The sequence below is a fragment of the Clarias gariepinus genome, chromosome 2, assembly GCF_024256425.1.
Source record: "Clarias gariepinus isolate MV-2021 ecotype Netherlands chromosome 2, CGAR_prim_01v2, whole genome shotgun sequence".
Classification (NCBI taxonomy): domain Eukaryota; kingdom Metazoa; phylum Chordata; class Actinopteri; order Siluriformes; family Clariidae; genus Clarias; species Clarias gariepinus.
The window spans coordinates 3,198,691-3,225,034 of record NC_071101.1 but is presented as its reverse complement, the minus strand read 5'-3'; the positions used below and the strand labels follow the sequence as shown (position 1 = coordinate 3,225,034).

Genomic DNA, 26,344 nt, shown 5'->3' with positions numbered 1-26,344 from the left:
TATATATATATATATATATATATATATATATATATATATATATATATATATATATATATATTACACACACACACACACACCACATTCCATAAACTAAAGGAAGTGTGATTTAGAGGGATCGGAGCCATCTAGTGGTGGTTAAAGAGAGTTAAAATGATGTCCTGCCCCTTTAAGATCATACATTATGGCCAGCTCTTCAGTGTTTTCTCTCAAGACCAAAGTCATTTATTCCTTTGATTATAATTTATAATAAAGTTTCTTGTTAATTCTAAAAAGTTTTGGTTTCCTTGCTTCACTTTGAGCCTACATGTGAGCTGGGAAGAATTTTCCTCGACAATACTGTAGCATGCATTATATTTTAACAATATTTAAGTGACCAGATTATATCTAATAGATATAACTCAGAAGTTATCTAATATTGATATTTAAGCACTATTTTTGTATTAAACAGGATAAATCATTTTAAAATAAATATAATTTCCAAAATGTGTTTTAAAACAATATTTGATAGGTTCATGATTATTCAATAAGGGACCATATGGGCATGCATGCGTAGAAACAGAAGGATCAAATTATTTGCCTGCATCAAAACAACTAAAGAGATTTGAAATTGCTGAGTAAGGTCAGCAATGTTTGGGGAAAATGACAGATGATTGTCCATGGTTTTCCCAAGATTGCGGGCGGTGTCTGAAGAAGTAATCTGATGAACAGCAGTTCGGTTTTACTCAGATTGAGCTGCAGCTGATAAGATGCCATCCAGAATGAGATGTCTGCCAGACATGCTGAGATCCGAGTGGAAACCTGAGTAGGTATTTAGAAAATAAGTTGCATGTCATCTGCATAACAATGGTACTGTATAAAAATTCATGTGATATGACTTTACCAAAAGACAGAGTATAGAGGAAGAGCAGAAGAGGACCAAATACTAAGCCATGTGGGACACCAGTAGAGAGTCTGCATGGGTCAGATGTGGATCCCCTTCATGTCACCTCATATGACCTGTCTTCAAGATAATAAGCAAACCATTGCCACGCTTTTCCACAAATTCCAAGGCTTGTAAAAATAGATAATAGAATCTTGTGGTTCACTGTGTCAAATGCAGCTGACAGGTCCAAGGGGATGAAGACAGATGACAGTTTAGCAGATCTAGCAGCATGCAGCTTCTCAGTGACTGACGGAATGGCGGTCTCTGTGGAATGGGCCACTTTGAATCCAGATTGGTTTGGGATCATTAAGCTTGTTCTGTGAGAGATAAAGAGAAATTTGGTTATAAACAGTTCCTTCAAGAATTTTGGTTCTTGACAATGGTTGATAGTTGTGGTGAAGGGAAGGAGGTCTTGTGTGATGGCCTGGAGCATTGTGGAAGGAATTGGGCTTAATGAACTGGTGGTGGGGTTGGATGACAAGATGATCTGATGAATCTCATCAGATGACAGGTTAGAGAGCCTGCTGGTCTCACTACTGTCCTGTAAACTTTCCCTTTCATTCTTGCTTTACCTTTTTGTCACAGATCACTCCTGCTGCTCTTCTCCACCCATTCCACCCTGCCTGCACTCTCTTCTTCACTTTTCTACCACACTCCATATTGCTTTGGACAGCTGACTCTAAATATTTACGCTTCTCTACTTCTACTCCTTGCGACTGCACTTTTCTCCCACCCTCTTCTTTTACACACATCTAATCCGTCTGCAAGTAGTAGAGGATAAAATTAAGTGAAACCTTGTAGTAAAACGAATTTATAATCACAGTAATAAAATTACAGTACAAATTTAGAATCTAAATTAAATTAAATCTTATGATTGAATTTAAGCAAAGTAAACATTAACACAGTGGGCCTTTGGATTTTATCATGTGTAATTAGAAAAGCTACACATGTAGGGTTTTGTGTCATCACTCTGTACACACAAGGGCGTATTTTATACTTTGTGTTCTTTAAATTTCTAGCAGATTGCTTAATAAAAATAAATGAAACTAATGAAATAGAAGCTATTCATTAATTAAAAATCACAAATGTAATTATTTAAATAACAATCAAAATGATGATTAATGATCAGGTAATATCCCAGGTACACGTTTTATTAAAATAACTGCTCTTGTGTGGCTCTTTGTCAGGGTAAATCATTCACTGTCAGTCCTGTAACTTCCCATGCTAAATACTGTAGGTATAAAAAAAAATTAAAATGTATGTAGCATGAGCTATTGATCATTGTGACAATTGGTGTCCTTTTTTACCCACAGACAGGTGAATTCACAAAACCAAAAGCACACTCGAGTCCCTGTTATTGACATGGACTCACATTTAAAAGAAAGGAAATCGTATGATTTTATCCCCCTGGGCTGGTTGTTAATTGGTAATTTCTGAGGCTGGTGACTCTAAATGAACTTCTCCTCTGCAGCAGAGTTCCTGCTTTCCTGAGAAGGTCTTCATGAGAGACAGTTTCATCATTGTGCTTAATGAGTTTTGCAAATGCACTTGACAATACTTGCAAAAACTGTTCCAGAACAGCTGTTCGAATATCATAAAATAACAACTAACTGTTGTTGTTATTGTATTTGTTGTTGTTACTTAATTTCCTAATGCCATGTGTGTTATTTTATTGTTTTGGAAAAAGAAAACATTACTATCACAAAACAAAAAGCATTTGTTGAATTAAAAGGTTTGTCCAAACCTTTAATGTTTTACTGGTGACGCAGGAAAGAAAAGAACAAAACGGTTTTGCGCCAATGTACAGGGCAAAATAATAATAATAAAATAGAAATGTAAACATTCCTTAGGCTGAACATTCAAATTAGTCAGTGATGGCTTAATCAGTTACGGCTATGGGTTAGTGGTTTATGGGTCGCGTACTCATCGGAAGGTTGGGGTTTTGAGCCCTAGCACCAGCAGGCTGCCACTTTTGAGCCATTGAGCACGGCCCTTAGCCTTATTTGCTACAGGGGTGCTGTATTCTGCCCTGCACTCTGACCCCCAGCCTCTTAACAGGGATATGCAAACAAACAAACAAACAAAAAAATCACTGTGCTGCAAGGTTACAAATAATTGAATTATTGTTTTTACATGCAGTACAGTATGGGAGAATTACAGAGCTATTATTCTTCACCTCCTGATGTTCTTTCCCATATTCTTTTTCCCATCATAACACAAAATTGAATGTATCTTCTGGAATGTTTTATCATATGCTGTGACATCCTCATATACCATACCCATGGCAGACAGGAATTTTATAGAATTGGTTCCTCAATAGCTGATCAAACATTTTAACTATTTTTCTTCATTGGTGAAGTCAAGATTCACATAAGAGCGGCTCATCAATTCAGGACACAGAGAAAAACAGAAAAAAGTCAAATAACAGCTGGTTCAACCATTCTGCATGTAATGACGTATACAGTGTCCTAATGCTTTAATGTTTTGAAAGTGAGACTTATCAACAGAGAAGCAGTCTACTTTCTTTTTCTCGAGTAGTTCAAATGAATGAGAAAGTGCTTTTATGGGATGCACAAATGACTAAAAGTTGGTTTACAAATCACACTGACTGAAAATGTGTGCAGATAAAATCAACGTGGTATTTTACCTCAGCTCTCACCTCCAAATAATCCATAAATGGTCAATGTCATTTAGGTTATCTCATAATTATTGAAGTGGTGTCTTATTCAAATCTAAATACAAAAAGGAATGCAAATAGACAGATTCATCAGAGATCAAGACAAAAGGAAATGCCTAACATTTGAAAACAGGATTAATTAACTGTGTGAAATGAAACTGATACCTGTCTAAAATACCACATAGAATAAACACCAACTGTGATTCACTGTCATTCCATTTTATAGTTATTTATATACTCTAGCACTTTTAACAATGAAGCAGAGGTGTTTTTAGCTATGGCAAAGATCAGAAGCTAAGTCAGGTTTACCTGAAGCGTGTCTTTTTTTTTTTTTTTTTGGTAGTGTCATGTTGCTGTAGATTCAAAGGACGCAAACGCAGGAATGGTGAAGATACAGCTTTTCAGCTATCTTTTTATTTTCAGAATGTCTCTTCTCTTTAAAGTCAAAGTTTTTTTCAACAAAAAGGACAAAAACACACAAAAAGATGAAATCAAAACAAACTAAACAAACGTGCTTTTCTTAGAGCCTCCCCAGGCTGGGTCTGCAGGCGGATACATGCACAAACACAAGAGATTAGTTCCCAAACGGAAAATGACAATCACAAGGGCACAATATTTAACACAAATAAAATGGTAGGAAAAAGAATTAAAATTCAGTGTTTGATGACATTGGTCTTTAGGACATGACAAGACAATGCATTAAGAAAAATGTGTGATTTTATTCAGTGAAGTTGCTACACCACTTTAACTATTAAGAATGAAGTCCTCACTTTCTTACGTAAATATACTCTAATGTCACTTGCTCACTCCATGTCTGCGTGATTGCTTCCTGAAGATCCTGTACAGAAATCTACCACAGAAATTAACACTGCACTTAGGAATTCTCTAGTTTTAGACATATTTGTTCCATCCAATAACAAAATCACCTGATTCTCATTAGCACAACTCTTCAGAAGAGGAATAATTATAATAATGACAGTACTGTACCTGTTGTGTGTACAGGGAGAACTAGAATACATGGTATATGTTGTCCTAATACTTTTGATTACAGCTGCTGTGGCAGACCTGGATAACTTTACACAGGGTGATAAGGATTTTTGGCTGGGTGGCTCGGAAGGGCGATATACTGTACAGAGAGGTATGTACAGCAAATAAATAAATACATCTTATGAAAAATTGCCTGACTAGTGTTCTCATCCCATGAGCTGGATGCAGATCCATTGCAGGATATAAGGACACCACACAAAATCAACACACCCATGTAGACTTCAATATTGGTTGGTGACGTAGCAACAATCGTTGCCGCAAAAGTTTTGCGTTTGTATTACCGTTTAAATAACATAACTTTTTCATTTATACAATAATAATATTAATAGCAACTAGTTTTTACATCTTCATACTATTTGGCTTCGCATTTTTCTAAGCTTTTTGGAGAACGCGCGAGTTTCTTCGTCTAAAAACAACAAACGGAAGTCAGCTCCAAACAACTAAACTCAGGTTTAGTACGGTACTCAGGTACGGTATCATGTCTAATATTCAGCTCGTTCAGTGTGTGGAGTGCAGGATGTTTAGACATTCTTCCTCCGTCGTTACTGATAATTTTATTTGTGATAGGTGTGTGTTAGTGAGCACTCTGACGGAGAAGATATCAGCGTTAGAGGAGCGCAGCCAGACTTTAGAGAGGGTTAGAGAGTGTGAGAGCAGTGTTATTCCCATAGCGGACAGTCTGGGTGCCGCAGGCGGAGATAACTAGCCCCCGACTCCGGCATTAGAGCCCTCACAGCGGGGCGAGTGGGTGACGACTCGGCGGCATACTCAATCAGCTAAAGCTAACGCTAAGGCTAGCCCACCAGAGCACACCTCTTCTGCGATTTAGGTGTCCAACAGGTTTGCTCTCCTCAGTGATGCACCCGCTGAGAAACCTAAAAGAGCTCTGGTTATAGGAGACTCTATAATGAGACACGTGAAATTAGCTAGACCTTTAGGGGTGCCAGCGGCAGTGGTTAGGTGTATCCCGTTAGAAACCTGGATTAAACAGGATGAGTATGTAGCTCTAAATGAAGCTAGTCCTCCTGAATACAGCTACATACACCAGCCTTGGATAACTGGTAGAGGAGGAGGCGTCGCAGTTATTCACAATGATAATTTGATTATTGTACAAAAACAGGACACAAATTTAATTTATTTAAAATTCTTTATAGTAACATAAGTGTATTTAACTATATTAAGTCAGCTCAGTCGATTCCGCTAATTGTCATTTACAGACCTCCAGGGCCGTACTCTGAATTTCTTAGTGAATTTGCAGATTTCCTCTCAAACCTAGTCGTTTCTGTAGACAAGTGTTAATTGCTGGAGATTTTAATATTCATTTTGAAAACCCAGAAGACCCTCTGAGAACAGCATTTATGTCCATACTGGACTCGGTAGGAGTAAATCAGTGTGTAGTAGGACCCACTCATAAAGCAGGTCACACTTTAGATTTAATAATATTATTCGGATTACGTATAAGAAATTTATTCACAATTCCACTATCTGAAGTTATCTCAGATCACTATCTTGTCTCAATTCAAGTGTGTCACAGTAATAATGTACGCACAGCGCCGCGCTACCGTATGAAACGTACATTCACATCAACTACCAAACAGAGTTTTATCAGTAATCTCCCAGAGTTCCTAACTTCGATTAGATCACCGTCTGACCCCACAGAACTCGATTAGACGACTGAATATTTAGAGTCGACATTCCGCTATAACTTAGATAATGTAGCTCCAGTTAAAAGAAAAATTATTAGAGATAAGAAACTTGCTCCCTGGTATAATGATCACACGCGCAACAGAACGCTCGGAAATTAGAACGTAAATGGCGTCAAACTAAATTGTTAGTATTTCAAATAGCATGGAAGGAGAGCATCCTGAACTATACTGTAGAAAAGCTCTTAGTGTAGCTAGATCAACATATCTCGTCACTCTTATAGAAAATAACAAAAATAATCCTAGATTTTTATTTAATGCTGTAGCCAAATTACCCAGAAATAAGGCCACTGCAGAAATCTCCACAACAACATCATGCAATAGTGAGGACTTCATGTTATAAATTGTAAATATTAGGCATAAAATTGAGGTTTTGAAACCGAACAATGTAATTGATGCAGATGTTAATCTAGCCATGTCAGATCAGAACGTAGAATACTTTACTCCCCTTGAAGAGAATAAACTAATTTCACACATCTCTTCTGCAAATTCATCAACCTGTATATTAGATCCTGTACCGACACATTTTCTTAAACAGATAGTACCAGCAATAACAGAACCCCTATTGAGAATAATTAATTCTTCACTCAGCATTGGTTATGTTTCAAAATCTTTTAAATTAGCAGTTATCAAACCAATAATTAAGAAACCTGACCTCGACCCCTGTCAGCTGTCCAGTTACAGGCCAATATCAAACCTCCCCTTTATCTCTAAGATTCTGGAAAAGACAGTAGCGGAGCAGCTATGCTCATATCTACATAGAAATGGCATACATGAACTGTATCAGTCAGGATTTAGGCCTCATCACAGCACAGAGACAATGCTCGTTAAAGAGGTAAATGACATCCTATTGGCCTCTGATCAGGGTTGTGTAACTATGCTTGTATTACTCGATCTCAGTGCAGCTTTTGACACCATTGATCACGCTATTCTTCTTCACAGATTAGAAAATGTAGTAGGAATTAAGGGTACAGCCCTCTTCTGGCTCAGATCCTATCTGACCCATCTTTATCAGTATGTAGACCTAAATGGTGATTATTCTGCATGTTTTCTAGTGGAGTTTGGCGTTCCGCAGGGTTCAGTTTTAGGTCCACTGCTTTTTTCCCCTATACATGCTTTCTCTGGGCAACATAATCAGTAAGCATGGTATTAGTTTTCATTGTTATGCTGACGATACACAGTTATATGTCTCAGCAAAACCTGATGAGAAAAAACAGCTTACTAAAATTGAGCAATGTGTGCAGGACATAAGAAATTGGATGCTAATTAACTTCCTTCTGCTAAATCCGGATAAGACAGAAATTCTAGTCATAGGACCGCATACAGCTAGGAGTAAAATTTTAGATCACACCGTAATTTTAGATGGCCTTTCTGTTCCATCAAGTGCAACAGTGAAAGACCTTGGTATGATTAAAGATTCCAGCCTTTCATTTGAAGCTCATGGCTCTCCGGCTGCTAGCTCTTTGGCTGCTAGCTCTCTGGCTTCCCGGCTGCTAGCTCTCTGGCTCCCCGGCTGCTAGCTCTCTGGATCTCCGGCTGCTAGCTCTCTGGCTCCCCGGCTGCTAGCTCTCTGGCTGCTAGCTCTCTGGCTCCCCGGCTGCTAGCTCTCTGGCTCTGGCTCTCCGGCTGCTAGCTCTCTGGCGCTGGCTCTCTGGCTGCTAGCTCTCTGTCTCCCCAGCTGCTAGCTCTCTGGATCTCTAGCTCTCTGGCTCCCCGGCTGCTAGCTTTCTGGCTCCCCGGCTGCTAGCTCTCTGGATCTCTAGCTCTCTGGATCTCTAGCTCTCCGGCTGCTAATTCTCTTGCTCCCTGGTCGCAAGTTTTCCATCTTTCCATTTTTCTCATTACACCTGTTAGTTTTTATTAAGGGCAGCAACTCAGCTACAATTCTGATATTAACTGTGGTTATCATTTGCATCTGTATATTTTTGCTCAATGGCAAAAATAATGCATCGTTTACCATCTTTATTGTTTTTATGTTCCTTTAGCATTATATTAAATTTAATTTCCCACTTTCATGATCACGACATACCTAGTAAGATATTTACATGTTATTCCATCACTGCTCCTGTTCATTTTAGTCCTTCTGTAAGGTGACATATTGACTTTTTGTATTTACACAAGTTATGTTCTCTTCTCAGCACTTTGTCTCTCAGTGGTTGTACTGCTGTTGTCTTATGAGAATTTTGTGTCTGTCTGTTGAGTAACCATCTTGCGTGCAAGGATCAAGGGGTAACAGTCGACAATGTGGTCTTTTAAAAGCTCTAGGCCCGGCTCTAATTGTTCTTTTACTCATGATTTCAGGTAATGTGCATGTTAATCCTGGTCCCGATCCAGTCTTAAACAACCTGTCCTTTAATGACTTTTGTGCCAAAAAGAGTCTGGGGTTTCTTCCTATAAATTTGAGAAGCCTCTTACCAAAGATGGCAAACTTAAAAATTTGGGTTGAGAGCTCAAATCCTGAATTTCTTGTAATTACTGAAACCTGGTTAAAAAAGTCTATCTCCTATCCTGATTTAAATTTATCTGGCTACACTCTGTTTAGACAGGACAGGTCCTCAAAAGGTGGTGGCGTGGCAGTTTATACCAAAGAACATCTTAAATGCTCAATTCCCTTATCTAAGTCAGTTCCCAAGCAATTTGACTTGCTTGTTCTAAACATTAATACTATTAATGACACTAATAATTTTACTTTGTCAGTGGCTGGCTGCTATCGCCCTCCATCAGCCCAGGCCTGTACCCTGACGACATTGTCCAGTGTGTTGGCCCCCTTGATCAAAACTGAATTTGTGCTCCTTGGTGATCTAAATTGGGATATGACTAAACCACCCCAAAAGTCATTCAACAATTTGATGCACTTAATTTACATCAAATTATCTGCTCCCCCACTAGGTATGACGCCAATTCTATAGACAAGGCTACATTCATTGATATCATTTTAACTAACTCTCCTTATAAGTATTACTCTGGGGTATTTTGTTCTGATATTAGTGATCACTGTTTTACTGCATGTGTTCGAAATGGCTGCTCCATCAAGAAACCGAATCGATTCTGTTGTAAACGGGTTTTTAAAAAATTTGATCATCAAGCTTTTCTACACGACATGGCAGATGTTAACTGGTCTAAAATTAGTCTGGTTCCAACTGTAGACGAGGCTTGGTATTTATTTTATAATTTTTTTAGGGCTGTTGTTGATAAACATGCCCCGATGAAATGACTCAGAGTAAAGGATCGACATAGTCCTTGGTTTACTGGCCTATTTCTGTTTTGCCATGTATATCTAAGGTTTTGGAAAAACTTGTAAATGGTCAACTCACTGAACACTGTAAACCCTAATGTTGTCTTTACTTATACAATCAAGTAATGTTGACTAAACATTACTTAAAATTTTGCATTTTAGACCCATCACTTAAAAATATAAGTTAATTTAACTTATTTACCATCAAAATGCATAAACTTAAGATTTCAAGTGTTGTGAACTCAAAATCATGATTAATCCTTTGGGGGAAAAAGCATTTTCAAAAGGTCAATTTTCACAAATGTAATGTGGCGTGGGCGGGGCGGCGGCTGACGACCAGCATGCTTTGCGGGGATGTCGGTGTGTTCACCATGTTGGGGAAGGGTGTTTGGGTTAGTTGCTTCGGCCCTGTTTGTGTGTGTGGGTAAGGGGTGACGGGTGAAATGTGCGCCGGTTCATGCTGAGGCTGAATTGGATGGTGGTTCCTGTGTGAATGTACTGCTCATGCCGTACATGCTGTGTGCCTAATAAAATACTCTCCAACATTCTTTCCGGTGGAAAATTGTGGCATTTTGTCAATAAAAAAAATCTAAGCTTAAAAATGCTGTTCATTGTTTTATTTCAGTTCGGTGTGCACAAAGCTTGCAGTCAAATATAAGAACATTGTTTAACAGGTTTAAGTTACATTTTCATGTTGAGTTAACTTAAATATATAAGTACACTTAAAAAAAAAATATACCAAGTGAACGCAATTTTTTAAGTACATTAAATAAGTGCTAAGTTTGTTGAACTAAATGATTTAAGTACAGTCTACAAAACAGCCAAGTTAAATAAACTTAAATATGCAAGTTTTGGAAGATTCCATTACTCAATTAAATTGAGGCAACGAGTTTACTCAATCAAATTAGTCCAATTAACTTATTAGGGTTTTCAGTGAATACTTGGAAGCTCACAACATCTTATCACCTGCTCAATCAGGATTTAGAACTGGGTTTGAGTGTTTAACAGCAACTCTTAAAGTCTTAAATGATATCTATTCTGCACTGGACTCTAAATTGTACTGTGCTGCTATTTTCATTGACCTGGCCAAGGCCTTTGACTCTGTCAATCACAAACGTCTTATTGATAGGCTTTATGATACTGGCTTCTCCGACAAATCCTTGTCTTGGTTTTCTAATTATTTAAGTGATAGAGTGCAGTCTGAAATTTGAACAACTTCTCCCAACCTCTCCCAGTCACCAATGGCGTCCCACAGGGATCAATACTTGGACCTACACTTTTTTCTATTTATATTAATACTGTAGCTAATTCTGTTACAGACTCATTTATCCATCTTTACGCCGATGATACAATTCTTTACTTTACACATCCTTCTCCTGCTGCAGTTTTGCAGCAACTTCAACTCAGTTTTAATCGATTGCAACAGACCTTTTCCAATTTGCATCTTCAGCTAAATACTTCCAAAACTAAAGTCATGTGGTTCGGAAAAAAAGGTCATATTCCATCAAGCTTCCCAAGTATCTGCTCCCATGATGGGTCACCATTGGTTCAGACTACTGGATATAAATATCTGGGTATTTGGCTAGATAACACTCTGTCTTTTATAAAACACATTGATAATTTAAAGTCTAAGATAAAATCAAAACTTCCTTTATAGAACGCGTTCTGCATTTACATTATCTGCTAGGAAAACTCTGGTGCAAATGACCATTCTCCCCATGTTTGATTATGGTGATGTTATTTATAGATCAGCATCCAAAGGCCTGCTTCAAAAGCTTGATGTTCTTTACCACTCTGCCATCCGGTTTATAACAAACGCTCCTTTCAAACCTCATCACTGTACCCTGTATTTTTCTCTCAACTGGTCTTCATTGTATACCCGCCGCAAAATCCATTGGTATAAGGTCATTTACAAAACTCTCCTCGGTTTGTCCCCTTCTTACTTACAAGAATTTTTACACTCTTTTTCTTCTGGGTATAACACTCGATCTGCTAACCTGATTCTGTTGACAGTTCCTAAGGCTTCTTCTTTACTTGGCCTGTCGTCTTTTCAGAACACTGCTGCTAGAGACTGGAATGACCTGCAAAAAATATTAAAACTGGACAATCTCATTCCTAAGTCTGCTTTTCAATCTCGGATCTCAGCTCACTTTAAAGACGTGTGTAGCTGTTTAGACTAGCTGTTCTTATTCATTGCTGCTCCACTGTTCACATAGTTTGTATATGTGTATGTATGTATGTATGTATACGAGTGTATGTGCGTGTGTGTGTGTGTGTGTGTATATATGTATATATGAGTATATATATATATATGTATATGTATATGTGTGTGTGTGTGTATATGTGTATACTGTATATGTATATATATATATATATATATATAATTTTTTTTTTTTTATATATATATAATATGTACCTTATTTACTGTTTTTGTTTTCATTTTCTTTTTTCGTAATTTCGTTTATATTTCTTAAAATGTTTTATTTTTATGAGTTCCCCAATTTCCCTTAAAAGGCTTAGCCTTTGCCAGGCCACAGTTGTAAATAAGAAACCTGTTCTTAATCTGTCTTGCCTGGTTAAATGAAGGTAAAAAAAAAAAATTAGATAATATTACCAGGATAGCATTCTTTCATCTCAGAAATATTGCCAGGATAAGAAATGTATTGTCGTTAAACGATGCAAAAAACCTGTTCATGCTTTTATCACCTCTCGGTTGGACTATTGTAATGCCTTACTGTCTGGTTGTTCAGCTAGATGCATAAATAAGCTTCAGCTAGTCCAGAATGCAGCAGCGAGAGTCCTCACTAGAACAAGAAGATATGAGCACATCACCCCTATCTTATCTTCACTCCATTGGCTCCCTGTGAAATTTTGCAGTGATTTTAAAATACTACTCTTGACATATAAAGCATTAAATGGTCTCGCGCCGCAGTACCTGAGCGAACTGCTAGTGTCTTACGATCCGCCACGCCTACTTCGATCAAAGGATGCAGGCTGCTTGTCAGTACCGCTTATTATGAAAAATACAGCTGGGGGCAGAGCTTTTTCTTACAAAGCCCCAAAATTATGGAATAGTCTTCCAAATAGTGTTCGGGACTCAGACACAGTCTCAGTGTTTAAGTCCAGGCTAAAAACCTATTTATTTAGCTAAGCATTTTTATAAATAGATTTGCCATAGGTAAAGGAGCAGATCTGGGGGACTCATGGACGTAGAGTATTATGATGAACTGGTATGTTTAGACGCTGTCCTCCCCACTCTCATTAATCACTCAGGTTTGCTGACGGTGAGGTGATTGTTTGCTTTACATGTCAGGAAGCCCTCATGTTTGTGTTTCCTTCTGGCTCCTCCCTTTTAGTTATGCTGTCATAGTTAGTCCTGCCGGAGTCTCTGCTTGCACGCTACAGTTAATATACATTCACATTATACATTGTGTGACTGTGACCATACCTAACTGCCATCTTTCCTCTTCTTCTCTTTCTCCCCCTCTTTCTCTTTCCTCTCTCCTCCTGTCTCCCCGTTTCACTCTTTCTCTCTCTCTCTCTGTCGAGCTACACATGTCGTTGCCGAGCTGCCAGTGATCCAGACTCCCTCCGGACCTGTCTGACCCATCCTGGTGCCCCGCTTCTGGTTGGAGATCTCGTCACATGGATGCCCCGTGTGTCTCTCTGGGATGCGTCTGGTGTCTGGGAATGATTCTCTCTACCTAGAAGATGGTTCTGGCCTTGACTGGTGTTGGCAACTGTTTCTCTGGGGCCTCGGCAGTTGGATAGTTCAGGACTGGAACTTCCTACAAGTCTACCTGGGTCTTCAATAACTACCTGGACTCCATATTAGCATCAATTAACATCAGCTATTATAGCTGAACTGCCTCAAACCCTACACACTGTATAAATGCAGATCATTTACTGCTTTCTGTTATCACCCAGATGAGGATGGGTTCCCTGTTGAGTCTGGTTTCTCTCAAGGTTTCTTCCTATTACCATCTCAGGGAGTTTTTCCTTGCCACTGTCGCCCTCGGCTTGCTCACCAGGGACAAACTGACCATTTTGATTCATACAAATTCACATTTCATACAAACTTAAATAATTCTTTTGATTGTGTAAAGCTGCTTTGCGGCAATGAAAATTGCTAAAAGCGCTATACAAATAAAATTGAATTGAATTGCATATACACCGGGTCTACCTCTTTCCAGGTGTTTGAATAAACCTTCTCACCTCCATGTTCATGAAAAGGGTTACCAAGGGCAAAGCATGAAGGTCCGTGAGGAAAAGTTTATAACAGGACTTGATGTCATCCACTCGGGATATGGAATATCGGGTTAGGGTTAGGTTTCATTTTTGGATGAAAGGAGACCACAACTTCAGCTGGGTCTTCCTCCTCAGGTTATAATCTGTGTCATTCTCAACCTCTGACTCTTTCTCCTCACAATTAACCTAGCTTTTCTTCTCCTCATCACTGTCTAGTCTTGCCTACCTAGACGGGAATACCTAGTGAAACGAAAAGTAGGAGAAATACAAAATACATACAAATATAAACATATTTACAAGCTAAACAACCAAAACCAAAGAAAGGCATATACAAAAATGTAGTCAAAACAAGCAAATGGTCATACATTATATACATGGAGTAGTCTAATAAATACCAGGCAATCATCAAAAGGGGGAAAATCAAAGCACAGTCAGAAACATAGAAAGGGGTTTCTTTACAGTCAGTCATAGGATAAACAGTAACGGTGGTTACAGCTCAGTGCTCTGAAGGAGCTTATTTAGGCCTCTGGGTCTCCTGGTTAATCAATCATCAGATGTGTGTGAGAGAGACAGAGTTTATACTGTATGTGTTGTTGTTGGTCTTTCAGCTGCTCTCAGTAAAGGGTTGACACAGAGGACCATTCAGTCTGCACAACAACGTGGCACAGGTTTTAGACCAGATGCCCTTCCTGCAAATTTTCTATTTTATCCAGGCTTGGGATCTGCACTGCATTCACTGCCTGGGGATTGAGCACTGGCTGGGAATCAAATCCGAGTCTTCCGCATGGCCCTTGTACTGTATGTGCTGAAAAATAGAAAAGAATAAACTTTGCATTATTTTAGATATTTACTTTTATCATGGGTGATATATTGCCAGTTTTACATTAAAGCTTTAACCAGCCTATTTATTTACTCATTTTATGAAAAAAACTTCTTAAAAGCTTCTCTTTATAGAGTTGTGATAGACTACACCAGATACTTTCAGTAATCAATACATACATGATTGAAGAAAAATATTTATTCATATATTTTTACATTCCTCTCACCCTGTTTTAAAAAAAAAACAAACAAACAAAAAAAGGAATCTTATTTTGCCACCTCATGTGAAATTTTTTCTAGATCCACCATTTTTGGTTGGGCGTGGGTCGCACCAAATCATACAGTCTGTTTCTGTGGATTTACCTTCTTGAAATAGCTCAGAAGGAAAGCCTGGGATTTAATAATGATGTTAGGCCTTGTGTCTCGACGACTCAAGATGCATCTGTTTTTCCAGTACTTGGACTAACACCCCCCCACCTACACACACACAAAAAAAAAAACTCTTTCCTGTTGTGTTGGACTAATGGCACTTAGTTATTAACCTAGTTAACCCAGTGTAAGTATGTATCCAATGATGTAAACTTTAAAGCACTTTTTGTAAGTCGCTCTGGATAAGAGCGTCTGCCAAATGCCTAAATGTAAATGTAAATGTAAATGTGTCTCCAGAGCTGACGTCACTTTTCACCGTAGCCAGGTTGCTAATGCTTCAAAGAGATCAAGGGGAAATGAGGGCGTTACAATGACATGTGTATTGGGGAAGCCACACCCATTCACTTCAGGGAGTGTGTTGAGACTTCCTGAAACTCATAGAAACGCGAGATGGAGTCAAGGAAATGCAAGTTATGACAAGTCTGGAAATCCCAACAAGGTATCTGCACTTTAATTAATACTCTTGACACATTGACACATTATAATTTATCTATTATTCTGTCTTTAGTGTTAATGTGTGATGTAAAGCCACATAATTAGACTTAAATGTTTAGTAAATGTTATAAACTTATCTATCTATGTATCTATCTATCTACTGTATCTATCTATCTATCCATCTATCTTTAATTATTACTTATTAATTAATAATTGTGTATATCTATATACTGTACAGTATACATGCATATACGTACTTAATAATGAATTGTTATTTATTAATTAAGGAATAAAGTAAGGGCAGTGCATGTAAAGCTTGCATGCTTTTATTATGAGAAGACTGAGCAACCATAACAATATTTAAAAAAACATTCAAAATATGTCTAATACGTCAGCACACATGATGCAGAAATAGGTAGACAGACTTAGGAGGAGACTGGACAGAATCCAAAATAGATCCAAGGCATCAAGTGGAATGCAGTCTGACCTGCAGCGCTGAATGCCAGGGGTGAGAACCGCGAGGTTTCTCTCACAGCAGTCTGGATCCAGTGTGTAAACTTTTAACTCATAACTTTATATTTCAAGGTGGTTAAATCTTAAATTTTTACTATCAACTTATTTTAAGTAAAATAAACAATAATACAGTTTACACACAATCCTAAGATGTCAAGCTACACAAAATCTACTTACTGTACTTCTCTACCATAAAGTCTTAGAAAAAAAAAATAGTCAAGGTGTCACTTTTCCCCAGTATTCTTTTGCCTCCTATTCACTTATGTTCTTAGACTTTTTATGAAGGTACTGTATTTAAAACACGAATAATAAAAAAAAAATCTTACATGATTGTTGATTTTATTATTTACAGATAATTTACAAGTGTATGTTTTATATGGCACATAAATCTGTTTGATGTGTTTTAGAATGTAACAGATTTCAGAGCAACCAGAAGAGAATCAAATGCACTGAATAGCAGTTATGGGGTTAGGTTATAAACACTAAAAATGTCTGGGCAGAAGAATCAAATTACACAAAAAAGTATCAACTTTTAATGCATTTTTTTATATATATTTTTGCCAAAAAAATTCAAGAGCAAGACATTCCAAGTCTTGTGGACCTTGGGCATTAGGTTTCTTATCTGTGAAGCTATCAGTATTATATTTACACACACACGTGTGGGCATTTCTGCGTGTGTGTACATGCTAAGGCACCAGGTTATATGTTCAGTGTCAGTGCACAACCACTTTCAGGTCTCTCCAGAGACGCCCTATCGGGTTTATGTCCTGACTAAGCTGCTCCATGACTTTCACAGAGATATTCTGAAGACACTGTCTTGTTTGCGTCATTTTCTTGTTGGACTGCAAGCCGTTCATTTCGACATGGGTAACATAACTTATCAGGAGCATGCAATAATAAACAAATATATAAATTCTTCTTTTTTTTCACTCTTTTTGCATGACAGCATTAAGAAAGACAGCACTTTTTAAGCAAATTAAACATTGTACAAAATTCTGCCAATAACTTTTATTTTGACATGCATTAACTTATCAATAGCATGCCATAATAAACAAATATATAAATAAAATCACCAAACTGTCGCTAATATTTTAATGTAACCTGTAGTGACGGTGAAACAAACCGGGTATACAATCATAGTTGGTTGACAAACAGCTAACAACACTCTTCGCCAGCTTCAGAAACAATGTGAAGTATGTCAGTTGTTGGGGTTGTAGCGCACTTATGGAATGAATACGATGCGATGACAGAGCCGCGGCGCATTCCTGGGGCTTACGCGTGAATCCGGCATGTGTTCGGGAGACGGATTCCCCTCCTTTCTCTCGCACCCTCGCCGGATCAGGAAATTCCTCTGTTAGGATGGCTGAGGTCCTTCACTATCTTCCTAGCGGTGCGAGATCTCAGAGCGTTGCGAATGGTTTTATCCACCCATGGCTTCTGGTTGGGAAACGTCCTGATAGTCTTTTTCTCCACGGTATCATCCGCTAGTTTCCCGATGAATCCCACAACCGCTTCCGTAAACACGCTGACGTCATCATCGGAGCTGTTTCGGAACATGTCCCAGTCTGCGTCATCAATGCGTCCTGTAATGCGGCCACCGATTGGTCCATCCAGCGTGCGACCTCCCTCTGAATCGGAACTTCCTGTTTCAGCCTTTGTTTGTATTTTGTTATGAGGAAGATGGCGGCATGGTAGGATTTACCAAACGGAGGACGAGATTGTGCCTTGTAGCCGTCATTGACTGTAGTGTAACAGTGGTCCAGTGTCCTTTCACCCTTGTGGGGCAGGTTATGTGCTGATAAAAGTTCGGTGCTGAGCGTTTGAGGTTGGCACTGTTGAAGTCCCCCGCCACAATAAGCGCAGCGTCCCGGTGTTGTGTCTGGTGCTGTGTGAGTGCCTCATGCAGCTCACATAAGGCAGTGTCTGTGTCCGCTTGTGGTGGAATATAAACGGCGCTGATTATGACCGATGTAAACTCCCGAGATAAAAAGGACGACACATGATGGACAGTAGTTCCAGATTTGGTGTGCAGGAGCTTGTAAGAGTAACAACGCTCGCGCTGTTGCACCAGCTGCTGTTCACCATTAAACACACGCCGCCTCCTCTTGATTTCATATAGGTATTCAGGGGCAGGCATTAAAATGGTTTAGATCATACCTGTCTGATCGATACCATTTTGTAGATCTAAATGGAGTACCGTCTGATGTAATGCCAGTGAAATATGGGGTCCCACAAGGGTCAGTTTTAGGACCTCTCCTGTTCTCAATTTACATGCTTCCCCTGGGAAACATCATTAGAAGGCATGGGATTAGTTTCCATTGTTATGCTGATGATACCCAATTATACATCTCAACAAAACCAGATGAAATACCCAAGTTGTCTAGATTAACAGAGTGTGTCCAGGACATAAAAGATTGGATGACCAATAACTTTCTTTTACTAAATTCAGATAAGACAGAGATATTGCTCATCGGCCCAAAAACCAGCACACAACAGCTTTCACAATTCAGCCTGCATTTACTGTAGAAGGATGTACTGTTACTACTAGCTCAACAGTAAAAGACCTGGGCGTGATATTAGACAGTAACTTGTCTTTTGAAAATCATATTTCCAATATCACAAAAACAGCCTTTTTCCATCTTAGAAATATTGCCAAACTTAGGAGTATCCTATCCGTATCTGATGCAGAAAAGCTAGTTCATGCATTCATGACCTCCAGACTGGACTATTGTAATGCATTACTAGGTGGTTGTCCTGCATCCTCAATAAACAAGCTACAGTTAGTCCAAAATGCAGCCGCCAGGGTTCTCACTAGATCCAGAAAATATGATCATATAACACCTATATTATCATCCCTGCACTGGCTACCTGTTCAATTTAGAATTAATTACAAAATAGTACTACTTACATACAAGGCTTTAAATGGTTTAGCTCCCTCATACCTAACCAGTCTTTTGATACGCTATAATCCACCACGTCCCTTAAGATCACAAAACTCCGGACTTCTGGTAATTCCCAGAATTTTAAAATCTACAAAAGGGGGCAGGGCATTTTCATATTTGGCTCCAAAGCTTTGGAATAACCTTCCAGACACTGTTCGGGGAGCAGACACGGTTTCCCTATTCAAAAGTAGGCTCAAGACGCATCTCTTTAATCTGGCATACGCGTAACTCATCCCATAACCTCATACTCCAGTACACCTATCCTGAATGGCAACTACGCTAATTCTCTCCATCTTTTCTGTATTTTTCTACCCATCCTGAGACATCTGGAGATTGTGCCAGCTTCAGTAGACAAAGGCCAACCCTGCGAGGTTTCTAAGGCATCTTGAGAAGGACCTGCTCCAGCTAGATTCTGCTTTATGATGGCTGGAGCTACACATCCTGCTCCTGTGCTTCCAGTGATCCTGACCCCATCTGCCCTCTGCACCTACTGCTGAACTGAATCTACACAACTTCTGATATATTGAACTTTCACCTGCACAACACACTTGATGTTATTTCTATCTGTTATCACCCAGATGAGGATGGGTTCCCTGTTGAGTCTGGTTCCTCTCAAGGTTTCTTCCTATTGCCATCTCAGGGAGTTTTTCCTTGCCACTGTCGCCGTCACCCTTGGCTTGCTCATCAGAGACATTTCATTCATCATTCATTCATTTCATTATTATCTAGACACATTTTTCTCACACATACACACTTCCAAATATTTTCTTTTCTTTTCTTTTCTAAAAAAAAAAAAAAAAATCTTTATTTTTTTTTTTTTGTAAAGCTGCTTTGGGACAATGACCATTGTTAAAAGCGCTATATAAATAAAATTGAATTGAATTGAATTGAATTTCCCCGAGTCCCGCGTCCTGTCCATGCGGTGAACCGAGAAGAACTCGGTCGGCTGGATTGCGTGGTCCAGCACCGCTGGGTTCAGCTATGTCTCGGTAAAGCAGAGGAGATTGCAGTCCTGAATGTCTTTCTGGAACTTTATACTGGCCCTGAGGTCATCAAGCTTGTTCTCCAGAGACTGGACGTTGGCGAGCAGGATGCTAGGCAGAGGTGTGCGGTGTGCATGGGCTCTCAGCCTGTTCCTGACGCCGGCTCGTTTCCCTCAGGGCCGCTGCTTCGCGTGAGTACATTGTACACCAATAGAAACAAGAGTGTCTCTATCATACCTAATGTACTCCATGGTGGTAAGTTTGCCGATTTTAAAACACTGAAAACTAAATTAAAAAAACAAAAACAAAGAAAAGGTGGTCGGAGCAGTCGTGACGGCAGCCGACCTCACCGGCGCCATCTTGGAAGAAGAGAGGATAGCCTCCAAGCACTTAACATTGACAGCAGGTTCTGTCGGGTGGCTGGGGGGCGGAGCCTCAACAACGCTCTCTCCCTTTTCTTAGCAATCTCCATAATGAGTTAACCCTTTCATTGAATAAGCTGTATGAATCCCGTGTTTTTCGTGCCATTGACTAATTTATTTATTTAAATATAGTTGAAGCGCTGTGGAAGCACAGGGTTATATAATGACGCCCAGATAGAAGAGACGCTTCCAGGCTATCTCTCTCCTGGGACATAATTTTCCCTGAAAAGCTTACACTTCCTTTCAAGCTGTGTAGACTTTCATCTTCCCTGGAGGGAAAAGCTTTTCAGGCAGCAGGTCAGGTTGGTGCTCCATTGCACACCATGGCGGTTCTGCAGGCCTACCAGGCTGACCTGCTGAAAGACTTGAGCACTGGCGGGGCTCTTGAAGATAGGGTGTTCTGGAATTATGCCGGACCACAGACTTGTCTCTTTGTTCAACAAAGCAGACAGCTCATGCTATCGGCCGTTTTATGGCTGCGATGGTTTCCACGGAGAGGCACTTGTTGCTGAATCTCAGGGGCATCAAGGATAAGGATCGTGCATTCCTCCTTGATGCCCCCATCTCGCCTTCCGGCCTGCTTGGCGACGCCGTTGACTCGGTCGCCACTAGATTTGTGAGGCGAGGTTATATGAACAAGCCTTCGGAAAAATTCCTTCCCCACCGTGCTCAAGAGTCGGGACTGTCGGCCACCCAGTCTCTACCAGGTCTGACTCTTTCGATGCGTGAAACACACAAGGAGAGTGTTTTTGAGCAAGACACCCCCTCGTAAAAAAAAGGGGGTGCGGTGCGCCGCGCCGCACTTCGCAATCCGCCTCAAAAAGGTCGGACTGGCATACTGTCTTCTTCACAAAGAAGTCCTGAGGCTCATGTGCCCAGGACCATAGGGGTGGCCCCCCAATGGAGAGAGGCACGTAGAATTCCTTTCTAAAATAAAGGGTTCTCCCTGGCACCCCCTGGAGGTCGGTGTTCATGCCACCACTGGTGTTTCGGGCAACACTGGTCTCCAATAAAGTGTTAGCTCTTTGTATTTTTCCTGCCATGTTTCAGAAATAAGGAAATAAATAAATACAGCTTCGAAATATTGACTGTCAAAGTGATTGTTCCCAAATCCTACCAAACAATTGATTTGTAATAATCGATGTAAAGGACGCTTACTTTCATATAGAAATATTGCCACAACACAGGAGGTTCCTGAGGTTCGCTTTCGGGGGCAAAGCATATCAGTATCGGGTCCTTCCATTTGGTCTAGCTCTCTCACCTGCACGACTGGCTGGCCCAGTCTCAGTAGCTAGCGCTTCGACATCAGGATGTCGTCCTATCTCACCTTTGTTTCTTAGGATTGAGACCCAACAAAAAAAAAAAAAGAAAAGTGTGTTCTTTTCTGTTCAAAGGACAACATATTTGGGTTTCACATGGGATTCGATCATAAGGCGAGCACAGCTAGTCTCCCACTCCTGTCAAATCCATTCTCAACACCCTCAAGGATATCAAGCTAGACCAAAAAGTGACTGTTCATTACTTTTATAGATCTTAGCTCTCATGGCGGCTGCATCCACGGTGATACCTTGGGCCTTCTGCACATGAGAGCATCTCAGTTGTGGCTAAGAACCTGGGGATTTCACTCAAGGGCGAATAGGGGTTACACGCCAGGAGCTTCGTACCCTTTTTATGTGGTTCAGACCCTGGTTTCTGACTCTGGGTCCCACTCTGAGACCGTCCTGTCATTGCAGGATGCTTACAACAAATGCTTCCCTCACGGGCTGGGGTGCGGTCTTAGATGACCGTCCAGCCCAAGGAAGCTGGAGAGTTTATCTTCTCGCACGGCACATCAATTGCCTCGAAATGATGGCTCTATTTCTGTCCCTAAAGGACTTCCTCCAGCAGTTGAGGCTACCATGTCCTAGTGCAGGTGGACAACACTACGGTAGTCTCATATATTAATCGCCAGGGCTTTTGGAGGGATCTTCTGTCTCAGACGCAGGGGACAATATTTCATCTCCGGCCCGAGCTTTGGAACCTTCACGTTTGGCTCCTGAACGGGACCAACTAAGTCAAGCTAGTCTTCCAGCCAGCATAATTGACACTATTTTAAGTGCTAGGGCTCCCTTCACTAGAAGAGCTTATGCCTTGAGATGAAATGTATTTGAAAGTTGGTGCATGACAAAACATGTAGACCCAGTCCACTGCCGAATTGTTTTAGTGCTGGAGTTTCTGCAGGAAAAGCTGTCCTCTGGCTTGTGCCCTAGTACTCTCAGAATGTACGTAGCCGCTATTTTAGCCTGCCACGTTCTGATTGATGGGGTTTCCGTGGGAAAGCACTCTTTAGTTGCCTGTTTCATTTGTAGAGCTAACCGGTTGAGGCCACCCACAAGAGCCATTGTCCCTTCGTGGGATTTATCTATCGTGCTCGAAGGTCTAATTAACACCCCTTTAGAACCACTAGAGTCAGCGCCTGTCTGGTTTCTGATGCTTAAGATGGTTTTCCTGAAAGCCATTACCTCTCTAAAGAGGATTGGAGATCTGCAGGCCTTGTCAGTCTCCACATACTGCCATCCTCACCCAAACTATCTTCCGAAAGTTCCATTCTCAACCATGCACCCTGTTGTACTTGAAGCTTTCCAGTATGTGCTTTCCAGATTTACGTCCACCGCACCAGCCAGTGGCGTAAGTCAGAGCAGCTTTTTATATACTATGGGGGCTGCAACCGAGGGGCGGCCGCCACTACCCATGACCTTGTCATCCTGGGTGAGAGATGCTATTGCCCTCTCCTATGAGGCGCGTGGGCTCACTTCGCCTCTAGGAGTTGGGGCTCATTTAACCAGAGGGATCGCCTTATCTATGGCGCTGGCAAGAGGTATTCCCCTGCAGCAAATGTGTGACACGGCAGGTTGGTCCTCTCTGCACATACTTGTTAGATTTTATAGTCTGGATGTTCATGCTACTCCGGGCTCACAGGTCCTCGAAACAGCCTCCCAGAGATAGTTCTGAGACTTTCTCGGCCTTTGTGCGCACATGCTACACAACCTTGGGGTCCAGACACTTGCAATGCAGCGGCGTTGGTATTCTCGTTCCCATAGCGTTTTCACGCAGCATTGAGTGTAGCCTTTGCTGTAACCCTGTTTCCTGAAAAGGCGGGAACGAGATGCTGCGCTCCAATGCCGCACCGCCTGCATGACCGAAGGTCCCTTCAGACAAAATCGATCTGAGGAATGTTTCCGGTTTACTCCTATTTATAACCTGCAGGTGCGTCTCATCAGATGACGCCACCTGTCCGAGGTTATATAAGCAAAAATTTGGCGTGTTTGATACACACATGCTTCACAACCGGCAACATGAAAAGATGTTCCCATAGCGTTTTCACGCAGCATCTCGTTCCCGCCTTTTCAGGGAACAGAATTACAGCAAAGTAACCCGAGACGCTCAGTGGTGGCAACTAGCGGCTTTAGCTGAAACTACGCTAAGAGTGAGTTAAGGTTGGTCCAGACCAAACTTACTAACGTGTGACTTACCTAAGATATACTTAGAGTATGAACGTTTCGGGAATCGCGCCATAATGTTAAGAGAAAGATTAAGGGACAACTTAAGAACTAATTAGCGATAAGAAGCTTTCGGGAATTTAGGCCCTGGTTTTTCCATTAATGTTTTTTTTTTTTTCTTTCCTAAGGGCATGTTCTAATTTGACGAGGCCAGTATTGATTAGGGAGGTTAATGGCTTAATAATTGTCTTTTATAGTTAATTCTTAAATACCTTTTAATTAATTAATTAATTTTGACCGTGTTGCCAGTGAGTTACTGTAACAACCTTTTAAAATGTCTAAGAGTGTACATTAAATCTGGGACATTTGCGTCCAACGACGAGACCACAACTATCGATATCTGTATTAACAAAATAAAAATATCTAATTACATTACCAAATCCAGGCTCTAAGCCCCCTTTTGTTTGCTCTGGTGATGGACAGGATGACAGATGAGGTAAGACAGGAGTCACCATGGACTATGATGTTTGCAGATGACATTGTGCTCTGTAGCTAGAGCAGGGAACAGGTGGAGGAAAATTTGGAGAGGTGGAGGTATGCTCTGGAAAGCAGAGGAATGAAGGTTAGCCGCAGCAAGACGGAATACAAGTGTGTAAATGAGAGGGACCCAGGAGGATCGGTGAGGCTACAGGGAGCAGAGGTAAAGAAGGTGCAGGATTTTAAGTACTTAGGGTTAACGGTCCAGAGCAACGGAGAGTGTTTAAAGGAGGTGAAGAGGCGGGTACAGGCAGGTTGGAATGGGTGAAGAAAAGTGTTAGATGTGTTGTGCGATAAAAGAGTATCAGCGAGAATGAAAGAAAAGGTGTTCAGGACAGTGGTGAGACCAGCGATGCTCTACGGCTTAGAGACAGTGGCGCTGAAGAAAAGACAGGAGGCAAAGTTGGAGGTAGCAGAGCTGAAGATGTTGAGGTTCTCTTTGGGAGTGACAAGGATGGATAGGATTAAAAATTTGTTTATCAGAGGGACAACCCACGTTAGATGTTTTGGAGATAAAGTCAGAGAGGCCAGATTGAGGTGGTTTGGGCATGTTCAGAGGAGAGATTGTGAATATATCGGTAGAAGGATGCTGAGGTTGGAACTGCCAGGCAGGAGGTCTAGAGGAAGACCAAAGAGGAGATTTATGGATGCAGTGAGAGAGGACATGAAGTTAGTTGGTGTGAGAGAAGAGGATGCAGAGGATAGGGTTAGATGGAGGCAGATGATTCGCTGTGGCGACCCCTGAAAGGGAACAGCCCAAAGACAAAGAAGAAGAAGACATTACCAAATCCAGGATGATCTCAATGATTCAAAAATAAAGATATGTTTTACAGAATGAAACCTTTGTAAAAATCTCAAAATCTTTAAGACTGCTATAAACAGCTCTTCCTTTAAGAAATCCTTTTTTAAGTATGATAGGGTTCAACTAATAAATAAAACTAATAATTCTAATTATTTACATATTATTCAGTCTTTTTGCTAAGACTATGTGTGTGTGTGTGTGTGTGTGTGTGTGTTACATGTCTAAGATTGTCTAATATGTGTTTGTCTTTTCCTGATGTAGGTATTAATGGAATAAAACAGTGTTGTTTAACATGTTTGACAAAATAGTACATTATACCCTATAATTAGCTAACATTTAAAATAAAATGAGAAATTATGGAGAAATATTAAGAGGCGTTTTTTTTTGTTTACTTAATTAATTTAACCTGATTTATTTTTGTTGTAGTCAATCTGCACACACTGACACACTATGACAAACTTTTCTTACATCTTCATTGTGTGGATTAGCAGTTGTATAGGTAAGTCCATTAATTTTCACAAAATATATGAATTAGATATACAGTAAGTGCACTGTCCAGATTTATTTAGATTTAAATTTTCATATTTCAGACACTATCTCTGCACCATCGCTACGTGAGGTCAGTGTATCTGGCACAGTGGGTTCTACTGCTGTTCTGCCGTGTACACTTTGGAGTGCAGTCTCTCGGATAGCGAATATTAGATGGCAAATCGAAACCGAGACTGTGTTTGAGCGACTGGGTGAGGAGGTATATCAGGGTGAGGGATATGCGGGCCGTGTGGATGTTTCTTTGGACGCGCTGCGTAAGGGAGACTGCTCCTTGGTGTTGTGTAATCTAACACTTAATGATTCGGGCGTCTACACAAGCCACCAGAAAGTGATGCTCACAAAGAGATCTCGCTCTATTATGACAGTCAGTCGTGTTAATCTCTCAGTCTCTGGTAAGTAAGGTGATGTGAGTAGTACACACACTGACTGACACACACACAAATACACACACATACACACCATTAAACAAAGTTGGAAATGAGCAAACAGGTCCTTATGTTTTGTTAAACAGCCAGATTTGGACTTTTTGTGTTTCTGCACAACTATAGCCCTCCAAAGTTGTTTAATCTATCCATCAATTATTTGTACCACTTACTGTA

The 26,344-nt window shown here is 40.4% G+C and overlaps 1 long non-coding RNA gene across 1 annotated transcript; it reads left to right on the top strand.

The window, feature by feature from the left end:
• The first annotated feature begins 15,457 nt into the window (after positions 1–15,457).
• Positions 15,458–26,344, top strand: LOC128511768 (uncharacterized). Its single transcript, XR_008356206.1, has 3 exons — positions 15,458–15,522; positions 25,623–25,695; positions 25,787–26,344. It is a non-coding gene; the product is annotated as an uncharacterized LOC128511768 (long non-coding RNA).